This window comes from Bison bison, unplaced genomic scaffold, assembly GCF_000754665.1.
Source record: "Bison bison bison isolate TAMUID 2011002044 unplaced genomic scaffold, Bison_UMD1.0 scf7180017864228, whole genome shotgun sequence".
NCBI lineage: Eukaryota > Metazoa > Chordata > Mammalia > Artiodactyla > Bovidae > Bison > Bison bison.
This window is the reverse complement of record NW_011494800.1, coordinates 3,599,261-3,606,725: the sequence shown is the minus strand read 5'-3', so window position 1 is coordinate 3,606,725 and position 7,465 is coordinate 3,599,261.

Here is a 7,465-nt window from a genome sequence, read left to right as displayed (position 1 = left end):
TTCTTTTTGTTCAACAAAAATTTTCTTGAGTATTCATTTGCAATGACCTGAACTCTTTTGGCACCTTTTCACTTTCATGCATTGGAGAAGGAAACGGCAACCCACTCCAGTGTTCTTGCCTGGAGAATCCAAGGGACGGGGGAGCCTGGTGGGCTGCCGTCTATGGGGTCACACAGAGTCGGACACGAATGAAGCAACTTAGCAGCAGAACTCTTTTGGGGTTCAAAGATAAAAGTCAAGATAATTATTCCTGTAAAGCTCTTAGATTTAATAAGGACAAAACAACATTTATGTATTAGGAAGTTTGAAGGAAATAAAACAAAATTAAGAGACATAAACAGTGGTAAAGAAAGCCCAGAAGAGAGAAATTATTCATTTCCTGCTAGAGAAATTAGAAAAGGCCACTTAAATTTGCTGAACTTAATGTGCCAGTGAATTATTCCGGCAGAGAAATTAAGGCAGTTGGTAAAATGCATCTGAGTTTTGGGAGACAAGCTGAGGCATAGAAATATAGTAAAAATACATGTTCCTGCATCAGTGGACTACACATACCCCTATTGATGATGTGGTATATCAACTTAGATGAAACATCCTTATATAATGCTCATTAAAAAATAAAGAACAGACTGCATCTTGTCAAGTGAACACAATTAATGGAGCAAAATTGGTAGTCCCCAAACTGAATTCTAATTTATAGTATTTTCTATTTTATGTTGTCAGATTTCAGACTGAAGAGCAAACATTTGACTTGACATTTAATATTTCCACCCTTAAGCTTCATTATGTGCAGTAAATTTCTTTGGCATTTTTTAAAGTGGTTGCATCCATTTCAAAGAAACATATGAAAATATCAAGCTTTGGAATCTCAGTCTAATATCAGGGTATTGAGGTTTGTGCCTCAAAATGCTAACAGTTGAGATGGGATCATCTGTATTTAATTTGGGATTTAGCCACCTCTTTCCTGGCCCTGAGCCTGTGTCATTCTGCATTGCCTACTGATGCTCTGCTAAAATTAACAGAACATCAGGATGCATTTTACATTAGGCAAGAGGAAGAATTCTGTACTTTTGTGTATTTTTGAATTGTTCACTAATCATAAAGGATAATTAAAAGAAGACATAGTGCTGAAAAAGAATGCGCTGTCGAAGACAACTTTAATCTTATAAATGAATATTTTTTGTTTTTCAATATTTTATTGCAAGAGGTTGTTTCAGCCTTATATCAGTTAATTCTAACAAAAAATGTTTATGATGATTCCTTTTTTTCATGTGAGGAAACAGGATCAGAAATTAAAATCTGTCATTTACTTAAAATGATTCAGCTAAAAGGTGAATAAACTGAAACAGAGACACCGATGTAGATAACAAGCATAGGGACACCAACGGGGGAAAGGGAAGGTGGGATGAATTGGGAAATTGGGTTTGACATGCATACCCGATTATGTATAAAATAGATTACTAATGAGAACCTACTGTAGAGCACAGGGAACCCTACCCAGTGCTCTGTGGTGACCTAAATGGGAAGGAAATCCATAAAAGAGGGGATGTACGGATACATACAGCTGATTCATTTTGATGTACAATAGAAACTAACACAACATTGTAAAGAAGCTATACTCCAATAAAAATTAATTAAAAACAAACCAAAAAAAAAAAAAAGAATAAACTGGCACACAAGTGCAGGTCTCTTGCGTCCAAGATCATTGCGATTTATCTCATGCTACAGTTGCTTCTCAATCTTAGAAGCGTAGTTTAAGTTATAGAACGAAGCTATTCTTGGTTGTTTCTTTGTCTTTTGTCTCTGCTCCTCACTGGCGGGTGGGGGGGTGTGGGTAAGATCCCTTGGATCAAGGATGTTGACTATATTATTTACTGCTTTAGTCCTGGGGCTTAGAAGATTGCCCGGTACCTAGTAGGTGCTTAGTAAGTACTTGTTGTATGGATTAATAAAGGAATACACACTTTAACAATGTCATTGCTTAGGTAGCGAATGTGCATATTTCTAGGCACTTCAAAGTCTATGACGGTTTCAGATGCAGGCCTTCAGGCTGATGGTATGACTTGCAGGCAGGCTCTTATCAGGGGATAACTGGAGGAGTGCTCACAAACTAGTCCTAAACCCAGATGAGGGGGCTTCCTATGGGTCCTAAACCCACTATTTCTAGATTGTGTTTGGCTGCAGTCAGGAATTAATACAGGTGAGAGCCACACAGCTAAGATGGGCCCAGAGCAGTTAAAGAACTTACTCAAGTAAATTGCAGTGGGAAGAACATCAGAAAATGAACTCGAATCCTCTAAGCTTAAGGCTGGTGAAGGTTTCTGGGTTGTGTTGGTATCTATGACGTGGGAGAAATGAAGAAAGAAGGCATGTGGTACCTTCTTTGCATTACAGGTATGGCTGGGTGGAGTTACAGTCAACAATAACAGTTGCAGAATTTGGCAAATGTGAATTCAGGTGCAGCAATTCCAAATCCATAGGCTTTTTATCACTTACATTTCCAGGAGATTCTTTTTTTATTATTTTATTTTTAAACTTTACAATATTGTATACCTGTGGCGGATTCCAGGAGATTCTTGAAAGCTTTTATTTGTTTGATTTTACCCTTACCTGCTGCCCAACCATTTGGATCTGATTTTCAAGTTTTCAACTTTCTTTGGACACTTTCAAACCAAGACTGGAATTTCTCATCATTATAATATCACCCTCCTTACAGTGATAATTTGAAAGAAACAACGGCCAATTTAAAAATAACTGGCAAATTACAAACTAAAGATTTGGTTTATAAGCTCACTTATCTTTTAACTTTGACACCTGATTATAACTTGCATAGTAAGTACATTTTCCCCCATTATCACATGCCAGCTATGGAATTAATAAACTGCCAAGAGAAAGCAGAAATTATTTTTCAACTTTAAATATTGCTTATTACATAATCATATTAGCAAACACCTACTTATTTGATTTCCTAAAAGAAATAACCACAACGCATTACTGGCTGAATGTTCATATTTTGGGGGAGGAAATTATGTCTGAGAATAGGAAATTTTTCAAATAATATTCTTTTTTAAGTTATGAGCCATTTGAAAATGAAATAAAATGTTGTTTTTCTTCAAAATTGACAGTCATGATCTTTAAAAACAGATGTTATAAAATAAGAATCATCAGTGGCTAGGACCGGGAGGACCAAAAGGAAGATTTGAAAGCTGGTAGTGTTTCCAAAGTGCAAGCACAGAGCAAGTGAAATGTCAGAGAAATCAAGGTGGTTAAGTGAGAAAAAAGGAAAGTAAAGCAAAGACTTATTCAAGGTATCAGTTACCAGGGACCAATTCTTATCTATGTTTTCATGGGCTACTGGAGGCTGAAACCCACTAGTGAGAAAACATTGCTTGATTTATGTTTATTCACTGTTCATCATTAACTAATCATTTTCTCATGACTATGACACTAACTTACAATTTAAAGTCTTGAGGAAGGCTGGTGTTAAATGCTGTTACACTGGAGGACTCAATGCAGTTTTCTTAACCTGCATGTGTGCTAAATTACTTCAGTTGTGTCTGACTCTTTACAACACTATGGACTGCAGCCCATCAGGCTCCTCTGTCCTAATCATATAAACACTCAATTATTAAATCTAATAGAGTCCGGTGGGCCTTAGGAAACATTACTATGAACAAAGCTAGTGGATGGAATCCCAGTTGAGTTATTTCAAATTCTAAAAGATGATGTTGTGAAAGTGCTGCACTCAATCTGCCAGTAAATTTGGAAAACTCAGCAGTGGCCACAGGACTGGAAAAAGTCCGTTTTCATTCCAGTCCCAAAGAAAGGCAATGACAAAGAATGCTCAAACTACTACACAATTGCACTCATCTCACATGCTAGCAAAGTAATGCTCAGAAATTCTCCAAGTTAGGCTTCCATAGTACGTGAACCATGAACTTCCAATTGTTCAAGCTGGATTTAGAAAAGGTAGAGGAACCAGAAATCAAATTGTCAACATCCATTGGATCATCAAAAAAGCAAGAGAGTTCCAGAAAAACATCTACTTCTACTTTATTGACTATGCCAAAACCTTTGACTGTCTGGATCACAACAAACTGTGAAAAATACTTCAGGAGATGGGAATACCAGACTACCTGAACTGCCTCCTGAGAAATCTTTATGCAGGTCAAGAAGCAACAGTTAGAACTGGACATGGAACAACAGACTGGTTCCAAATTGGGAAAGGAGTACATCAAGGCTGTATATTGTCACCCTGTTTATTTAACTTATACGCAGAGTACATCATGAGAAATGCTGGGCTGGATTAATGAAGAACAAGCTGGAATCAAGATTTCTGGGAGAAATATTAATAACCTCAGATATGCAAATGACACCACCTTTATGGCAGAAAGTGTAGAAGAACTAGAGAGCCTCTTGATGAAAGCCAAAGAGGAGAGTGAAAAAGTTGGCTTAAAACTCAACATTCAGAAAACCAAGATCATGGCATCTGGTCCCATCACTTCATGGGAAATAGATGGGGAAACAGTGGAAACAGTGAAGACTTTATTTTGGGGGGCTCTAAAATCATTGCAGATGGTGATTGTAGCCATGAAATTAAAATACACTTACTCCTTGGAAGAAAAGCTATGACCAACCTAGATAGCATATTAAAAAGTAGAGACATTACTTTACCAAAAAAGGTCCATTTAGTCAAACCTATGGTTTTTCCAGTAGTCATGTATAGATGTGAGAGTTGGACTATAAAGAAAGCTGAGTGCTGAAGAATTGATACCTTTGAACTGTGGTGTTGGAGAAGACTCTTGAGAGTCACTGGGACTGAAAGGAGATCCAACCAGTTCATCTTAAAGGAAATCAGTCCTGAATGTTCATTGGAAGGACTGATGCTGAAGCTGAAACTCCAGTACTTTGGCCACCTGATGAGAAGAACTGACTCATTGGAAAAGACCCTGAGTCAGGAAGATTGAAAGCAGGAGGAGAAAGGGAAAACAGAGGATGAGATGGTTGGATGACATCAGTGACTCTATGAACATGAGTTTGAGTAAGCTCCAGGAATTGGTGATGGACAGGGAAGCCTAGTGTGCTGGAGTCCATGAGGGTCACAAAGAGTGGGACCCGACTGAGTGACTGAACTGAACTGAACTGAATAGAGCCTGGAGGAAAAGTCTATTAACTAAAGTCTGATAGAATGGATTGGAAAACATAACTTGTTATCAAGAGCAAACTTGTCAAACTGAAGGAAGATACAAGGTGCTTCATGCGCCCACTAAAACAGCCGCAGGATGCCAAGGCATGATCTATACCTATGGTTCTCAACTGGGGACGGTTTTGCCAACCATGTGATTTTTGGCAATGTCCGCAGATATTTTCTTCTGTTACAGTTGTGTGAGGATTGCTACTAGCTAGAGGCCAAAGCTGTTGCTGTACACCCTATAGCTCACAGAATGTTCCACCTGCAAGGAAGAAGCATGTAGTCCCCAGAATAAATAATCTTGATGCTGAGAAACCCTGGTCTATACTACTAGGGAGTTGGATATGAGTCTATCTGTTCCCTTGTTCTCCCCTCCCCAACTTTTATTTTAAAAATAATTTCACTGGGGACCTCCCTACTGGTCCAGTGGTGCAGACTCCCTGCTCCCAATACAAGGGACCTGAGTTCAGTCCCTGGTCAGGGAACTTGATTCCCCGCGCTGCAACTAAGAATTTGCACCCTGCAACTACAGATCCTGTGTGCTGCAACTAAGACCTGACACAGCCAGACAAATAAACATAATTTTTTTTTCATCATTTGTCCCAATGAAGTATTTCTTGAAACATAAAGAAGAACTGTTGTGGCTGAAAATGCACAGGAGTCTTGGAGTTTCATTAGCTCTGCTTTCTATGACCCTTTGAAATGGTCTTGCTGCTGCTGCTAAGTCGCTTCAGTCGTGTCCGACTCTGTGCAACCCCAGAGATGGCAGCCCACCAGGCTCTCCCGTCCCTGGGATTCTCCAAGCAAGAACACTGGAGTGGGTTGCCATTTCCTTCTCCAATGCATGAAAGTGAAAAGTGAAAGTGAAGTTGCTCAGTCGTGTCCAACTCTTAGCGACCCCATGGACTGCAGTCTACCAGGCTCCTCCGCCCATGGGATTTTCCAGGCAAGAGTACTGGAGTGGGGTGCCATTGCCTTCTCCGGAAATGGTCTTAAGGCTTTACTATAACTTCAGGGCTCTGAAGAATATAACTAAAAAAGAGTCACTCTGGAGAACAGTATGGAGGTTTATTAAAAATCTAAAAGTAGAGCTACTATATGACCCAGCAATACCACTGCTAGGTATATACCCAGAGAAAACCATAATTTGAAAGGATACATGCACCTCCAATGTTCACTGCAGCTCTATTTACAATAGTCAGGACACGGAAGCAACCTAACTGTCCATCAATAGAGGAATGGATAAAGAAGATGTGTACATATATACATTATACTGGTTGGTAGTAATTTAGTTGCCAAGTCGTCTCTGATTCTTGGGACCCCATGACTGTAGCCTGCCAGGCTCCTCTGCCCATGTGATTTCCCAGGCAAGAATACTGGAGTGGGTTGTGTTTCTTCCTCTAGGGTATCTTTCTGACTCAGGAATCAAATCTGAGTCTCCTGTGTTACAGGCAGATTCTTTACTGCTGAGCCAACCAGGGAAGCCCATACATCTATTCAGTTCAGTTCAGTTCAGTTCAGTTGCTCAGTCGTGTCCAACTATTTGCGACCCCATGAATTGCAGCATGCTAGGCCTCCCTGTCCATCACCAACTCCCAGAATTCACTCAGACTCACCTCCATGGGAGTCAGTGATGCCATCCAGCCATCTCATCCTCTGTCGTCCCCTTCTCCTCCTGTCCCCAATCCCTCCTAGCATCAGAGTCTTTTCCAATGAGTCAACTCTTCGCATGAGGTGGCCAAAGTACTGGAGTTTCAGCTTTAGCATCATTCCTTCCAAAGAAATCCCAGGGCTGATCTCTTTCAGAATGGACTGGTTGGATCTCCTTGCAGTCCAAGGGACTCTCAAGAGTCTTCTCCAACACCACACTTCAAAAGCATCAATTCTTCAGCGCTCAGCCTTCTTCACAGTCCAACTCTCACATCCATACATGACCACAGGAAAAACCATAGCCTTGATTAGACAGACCTTTATTGGCAAAGTAATGTCTCTGCTTTTGAATATGCTATCTAGGTTGGTCATAACTTTCCTTCCAAGGAGTAAGCGTCTTTTAATTTCATGGCTGCAATCACCATCTGCAGTAATTTTGGAGCTCAAAAAAATAAAGTCTGACACTGTTTCCACATCTATTTCCCATGAAGTGATGGGACCGGATGCCATGATCTTCATTTTCTGAATGCTGAGCTTTAAGCCAACTTTTTCACTCTCCTCTTTCACTTTCATCAAGAGGCTTTTGAGTTCCTCTTCACTTTCTGCCATAAGGGTGGTGTCATCTGC